The sequence below is a fragment of the Hakea prostrata genome, chromosome 10 (assembly GCF_041222555.1).
Source record: "Hakea prostrata isolate BN-2017 chromosome 10, UWA_Hpros_2, whole genome shotgun sequence".
NCBI lineage: Eukaryota > Viridiplantae > Streptophyta > Magnoliopsida > Proteales > Proteaceae > Hakea > Hakea prostrata.
Window position 1 is genome coordinate 37,282,792 of NC_142609.1, and position 7,191 is coordinate 37,289,982.

The 7,191-nt window shown below is 38.8% G+C and overlaps 1 pseudogene; it reads left to right on the forward strand.

Moving 5' to 3' along the window:
• Nucleotides 1-5,202: 5,202 nt before the first annotated feature.
• On the forward strand, nt 5,203-6,667 carry LOC149002733 (fatty acid desaturase 4, chloroplastic pseudogene; annotated as a pseudogene).
• Nucleotides 6,668-7,191: the final 524 nt, after the last annotated feature.

The following is a 7,191-nucleotide window of genomic DNA, read 5'->3' on the forward strand; positions in this document are numbered from 1 at the left end:
GTAATTTTGTCTTGCTTATTTGTCTTCGTGATTTTACATTTGTCACCCATAAGAAAATTCTGAACTAACCTACAACACGTAGAAGTCTGATAGTGTAGGGAGGATAAGGGGCAAGAGGACTGACTAGAAGAAAACGATTGACTCCAATAAGGAGGTAAAGCAAATAAATAGAAACTTTGCATAAATTTAAAATATGAAAAGCCCTAAAATATAATATAGATAATTGGTATTTACAAGTATAACCCTACTCTCTCATTTTAGACCGTCATAATTCTAAAATGCATACGTGGTGCAATCCCAACAGTCGCGCAAGCCTACGCGACAACAAACGAAAATGTGGTCAATGCAAGGTTGGTAGAGTGGTAAGATCCATACTTCTCAGTGGAGAGGTCATGGGTTCGACCCTTGTGGACGACAAAGGTCCCCTTGAGGATGTATATGAGGTGTGTACAAGCTGGCCCGAATGAACCTCAAATACAAAAAGAAAAACAAAACGAAAATAAAGAAAATTGCAAGAAACAATATTGCATTACAGCTGCACTCGAGCGTTATACGTATAAAAAGAAGAAGTGATGAAGATACGACACTTCGAAAGCCATCAATGCAGCGAAGGAGTGACGAAGATCGTCTCCAACCTTCTCAAATCAAATCCCAATTCCTTCAAGCCTTTAAGCAGGATGGTTTTACATGAACTTTATATATTTAATTAATTCTGAACATATCTATTTCATTGAACACAGGATGGTTTTACATGCAACCAAAAGAACATCTGTATGAACTTTTATGCATTTAATTTTGAACGAAGGTATTTCATTGACAACAAGATGGTTTCACATATAATCATTGGTAAGGTCATTACGAGAAATTTTAAGATAAAAATTCCATGGACCATATCAGTGATTATACTTCTTTTCCTCCCGTGCACTGCATCTTAACATTGATATCTTACTATGGATCTCTTGTTAACACCAAAAAACAGTTTTTGGTGTTTCTTGCTTCGGGAAATAAAAATCAGCTGAAAATCGTTTGATAAAATCATTTTGTTTCACATAATTTTTACACTATAAACTAAGACTTTTGAAAATTTCTGTTAGGTTTTTTATTAAAAACTATATTATCTATATGTTAAGTTTCAAAATTAATTTTTACATTTCTTTTATTTAATTGTTTTGTTTGTGCGTGGGACCCTTGTGGTAAGGGTGGTAATGAGGCACCATGAGTAAAGAAGGCCCTTCATGACATTGGTCATGCGTCTTAAAGGTCTTGATCATGGTGATGAGGTGGACTTACTTGAATGGTGGAATTACTCAAATTCTAACTCTTGACCTTCATTTCTCATTTCAACTTCATGACCATTCATGGCCATTACCATGAGTGGGGGTTAAGGTCTTTGAATGGGTTAAAGCTTATTCATTCCAAAGAAGTGAATATGAGAGTTACTTCCCCAAGTAGTGGGGAGGTTAGGTCAAGGGGGTTTATTCACATTAGTGGAGGAGGGACAAACCATTGATTCTCCATTAGTGGAGAATTGATTCTCCTCTTGTGAGGAGGTGTGGTTTGGGCCTATATAAACCCAATCCTTCCTTGCATATTGTGTGCAATTGAGACACTCCTCACTCACATTGTTTGTTTTACAAAGTTCACTTCTTTCTTGAGTTGTGTAAGTGTTGTGCTCTAGCTTTTAGCTCCTTGAAGGGACTAAAAGAACTACCTCATCTTCTAGTTGGAGATTGCTTTATCTTGGAGGTGGCGGTGCGAAGAACCCTTGGTAGTAGGGTGCATCAATTACCTTAAAGACAAGCATCAGGTGTGACTCAACCTCATCGATCGGTGGTTCGTTCGGTTGCAACTACAAGCTCTACGGATTTGCCAAAGATCTTCATCTCTCAATTGTATTGCAATTTCATTTTTGTATGTTTGAAGAATTTGTAATACAATTACCCCAACAATTTCTGTTATAAAAAACACTTTTGGCGCAATCTATTCTTGAAGTAAAAAGTAGTGCATGTTGGATTTAGGTGAAACAATTTTAGAAGGGGTAGTAATGGAACTTGGCATTCTAAACATAACAACCGGTTAAAATTCTCTCAATATTTTGATAGAATTCTTCCATCCATGGTAGGAAGAGAACGAGAGTTGGAGTTTGAGTTGGATTTGGAATAGGAATTGCATTAGTAGTATGAGATTAAAACACCTACGGATGTCACGTTTACATCCATAAGCAAGTTTTATTAAATGCCTAAACAAGTTGGGTGTCGCCTCTATTTTTCCGAGCAAGTTTTATCAAATGTCTAAACAAGTGTTAATTTCTACTTTTAGAAATAATGAGAACTATTTTCAGTGTTTCTCAAAGTAGAAACACTTGGTGGGATTATCAAACGAGTCTCACATTTTAGTCTTTCCTTTTTTGTTTTTTGTGAAAAATTTTAAGAACACTCCAAGATAATTGGTGATAAGCACAAACATTCCAAAACAATATCGAATTAGCAAGGGTTCCCCAAAAATGTCTCTTAAATTTGTATAATAATACACTACATTAACAAATTAATTTAAGTTATGATTAGATTATTTTATAATTCTTAAATTACATTTAATCTCTTGTAATTTTCACGTGCTACCCTTAATAAAATAGAATCTTAAATTTCATATTCTTTCTTTGTTCATGAATTCCTTTTTCTTTTTCTTTTCATCATTTTATTATAGAACAAATTGCACTGGCTCCCTAAAATGAAGGCCTTAAACCATTGACACACCACTTTATGTTTAAATCAAAGACCCAAAAATTGAATTTTCATTGGATATATTTGTCAAATTTATCACTAAAAACAGTTAAATTACTATATATTTTTAAAAAGATCCCTATAATAAATAGTGTTTGAAAGATTTTCAATGATAAATAGAAAAATATATTCAATGAAAATCTAATTTTGAGGTCTATGTGCTTTTAAAACATAAAGTGGAGTGTCACGTTTATTAAGGCTCTATTTGGGGTGTCAGTATAATTTGTTTTTTATTATATTATAAAATATAAAATATAAAATATTTTATATTATAATTAAAAAATAATACATTTATCATTTTCTCCAACCAACTAACTTATAAAAGAACGTGACACCTAATTTAACATATTTTTAAAGTTTTTATGCTTGTGGTCAATTATCTTGAGGTGTTCCTTAAAATTTTCCATTTACCAACATTAAAAATTAGAGCAAATTGCACTGACACCCCAAAATGAAGGCTTTAAAACACTGACACCCCACTTTATGTTTTAAAAACACAGACACCCCATTCATTAAACACACAAATCCATTCTGTTAGTAAAACCATTAACCCACTGTTTATTTTTCTTTAATTCCAAAAATGCCCTTACCCTATCGATTCTCTCTCCTCCCTTGTCCACCTTCACCTCGGGGGGGAGCACAGCTACGCCCGCCCGGTAAAGAAAGATCAAGACAGAGGAAGAAGTTGAGAACCGCGACAGCATTGTAGGGATGGAGCCGTTGAGGTTGTTATTTGAAACATTGAAATCCGTCAAATTAGGAGGATTAATGTTTGGGGAGATTTCCAGAGAAGTCATTGTTTCGTAGAAGAAGCCTCCCGTCAAGTGGGTGAGATTGTTGATGGAGTAGGGTAGGTCGACGGTAAAATTATTGAACGAGATGTCCAACTTGTGTGAGCCTACCCAAACTAGTCAAGCTCGAAGGGAAAGACCCAAAGAAGAGATTGTTGCCTGCAAAGGGGTAGACATACCAGAGCTTCATCCGAGAAAAATCGGAAGGAATCTCACAGAAAGACGATTCGAGCGGAGAATCGAACTGCCGGAGGCGTGAGAGCCGGCCAAGGTGTTGGACTGGATCGGACCAACAAGGCGAACACCAGGGAGACGAAGAGTGGCAACATAACCGTCCCGATTGTCGTCCAACATTCCGCCCCCCCCCCGGGCTCGCACGGGTTCCGACAAACCACCATTTTCGTAAATTAGATTAGGTGGGCAGGTGACGAAGAAGATGAACAAAGCCCTTAACCGGTTTTAAAAAAAAAATAAAAATCCCGAAAATGGAACCGTAAAACGCAAAAAGTAAGCAAGTTGAGCCGTAAGGGGAAGAACAAAAGGGGTGGATGGATGAAAGTTGGAGGGGGGGCAGAGAAGAGAGAAAAGTGGAGTTGAAAACTTCAAGAAACCTCGATTTAAATCCCCCCTTTACATCTAATTTTCTTTGAAATTAAATATTGATTAGTAAACTCTCCTTTTCATTCGGTAGTTTAGATTCGACTCGTCAAAGAAATCTCTATTGGGAGGGATTGAGAATATGGACAGAGAAGAAAAGAAGATAAGAGATAGGACCAGATGGGTTTTTGCTAATAGAGAATTCTTTGAAAGAGGTGGGGAGTGTTTGTTTTATCTTCCCCATCTCTCGTACAATGGCGGATTCGGTTCACGAAAAGGCATTTTTTCGTTGACAAGCCATGGAACCAACCTCACCGGACTCCCGCAACAACGAAGCGAGAGTGGATTCCCGAGCGTATTGTGTTTGAAAAAAGCGACAACGATTCCGTTCTATTCTTGAACTTCTTCCCCCGTCCTGAACGGAGACTTTGTGATCGGTTCTTCTTGGGCCTCTCCTCTGCTGCTGATCTTTCTTTCTTGGCGGCGTGTCAGGGAGGGGGGGGAAGGGGTGGGGGGGGCAGGTGGGGGTGGGGAGAAAATCCGGGTGAGGAGAGAGAATAGATAGGGTAGGGGCATTTTTGGAATTACAAAAAAATGAACAGTGAGTTAATGGTTTTATTAACAGAATGGACTAGTGTGTTTAATGAATGGGGTGTCTGTGTTTTTAAAACATAAAGGGATGGGGGTTTCAAAGTTTTAAACCTTCATTTTGGGGGTGTAAGGGGCAATTTGCTCTAAAAATTAAGATAACAAAGACACAAGGCAACTTCTAAAACTCCAATATACGTGTAATGTCTCTCTGTGGTACACATTTGGCCATGCAAGACATTAGAGGAGGTAAGAAACCCCACGCATCTACCTTTCTCACCAGCACCACATCTCTCATCTCTTTCCTTATTTTATACTCTTATCCTCAACATTCCTCATAATCGCTAATGTGTAATCCATCATCATACATGGCTTCACCCAAAAAAAACTTTGATAGATACCTGTTGAAGTACCTGCATCACAAGGTACTAGCGATGTTTGAAGCCCCACGCAGCCACTCTTCACACCACATCGCTAGTCTAGTTTCTGTTCTTCTGCTCCTCATATTCTCTTTCTGTGACTTCTGACCACAGCCACTAATGCTAATTCTTCTTGTGTTCTCGTTTGTTCTACAACCAATGCTGTTGTTTACTTATGTTTGCCTCTCAAAACTCACTACAGGAGCCACTCTTCAATCATCCCCATGTCAATCTTACCCCATCAAAAGTACCTCTTGAGGTGCTCATCCCACCACCATCATGCTCGGCTCGCACACCACCCTTCTCTCACCGCGCGCGTTCGTTGCTCTGTCACCACCACCACCAAAACCAAGCCAGTTGTGGCCTTGGCTAACGATCCTGAATTGCAATCAACATGGACTCACCGAGCTTGGGTTGCAACTGGTTGCACTTCCGTGCTTGTTTCACTAGCAAAGTCAGTCATGGCAGCTTCCCAAGCAAGCCCATCAATGTGGATTGAACCCCTTCTGGCTTCCTACCTTGGTTACCTACTTGCAGATCTTGGCTCCGGAATCTACCATTGGGCAATTGACAATTACGGCGATGCATCAACCCCTTTTTTTGGGTCTCAAATTGATGCCTTCCAAGGCCATCACAAGTGGCCATGGACAATCACCAAGCGCCAATTCGCCAACAACCTCCATGCCCTTGCAAGGGCCGTGGCATTCGTTGTTATTCCCATAGATCTTGCAGGCAATGATTTGGTTTTTCATGCCTTTGTTGGAGTTTGTTCTGGGTGTATCATGTTTAGCCAACAATTTCATGCTTGGGCTCATGGAACTAAGAGCCGTCTTCCTCCATTAGTGGTGGCACTGCAAGATGCAGGGGTTCTCGTCTCACGCACACAACATGCCGCTCACCATCGCCCACCTTATAACAACAATTACTGCATTGTGAGTGGTGCTTGGAACGAGTTTCTGGACAGGCACTGTGTGTTTGAGGCTCTGGAAATGGTTTTTTTCTTTCAGTTTGGTGAGCGGCCACGGTCATGGAGTGAGCCCAACCCTGATTGGACTGAAGAAATGGAAGAAATGGCTGAAATGGAGAAGCACACTTCTCTCCAAACAAAAACCAAAGACCTTGTTTGTACATAAATGGATTCTTTCTGAGCTCAATTTGCAGTACTTTTTATTTTATTTCATTTAGATCACCAAGCTAACCAAAGACTTACTGTTCTGAAACTCTACCTTTTGAAGTCCCCATTTCATGTTTTTAGAATCTAGCATCAGTGTTGTCCATTAAATGCCCAGCTCTGAGTGAAAAGTGAAATTGACGATCATAATTTCGATCTCGATAAGCAGCAGATACCGCAAAGCAATCAAGTTCATTTCAGCATCTGGAGTTCAAAACAGAGGGGCAACACTTACACGTCCTTTTTGTAATGAATTATTGGAATAATGTAAGTTCCATGAAGCCAATGATATAATCGAATTAAGCTAAACTTCTCTCCAAATTTGTTTGTGGTTATGATAAATTCTCTATTCAAATTGAGTTGTTATTATTATTTTTAAACTGAGGTTTGCCCAGGCGAATTATTCGCATCTGAGTATATCTTGAGCTGTAGCTATTTCATATAATTTAAAAGGACTTTTTTTAGTAACACCTAAAATAAATAGCAAAAATTATGAATATTTTAAAAATATATCAAATTGGTAGATACATCTAAAATGTATCTTAAATTGACACAATGGTAACACTTCATTAGCATATACGTATAGTCATGGTTAAATAATTCTAATTTCTAACCTCGAGGGGTGACTTAATGGCAGAAGACCAATGCTTCCACATAGGAGGTCAGAGTTCGAATTTCCTTGGAACTAGGGGTGAAGCCCCGCCTATATTAATTACATAAAGCTCCCCTGAGGATTAGTCGAGGTGCGCATAAGCTGGCTCAGATGAACCTATCGTCTGGAAAGTCCACATAGTCTCTTCTCTCCATGTCTTTGTTTGCCTTTTCAGAGCTTTTTAATGATGGAG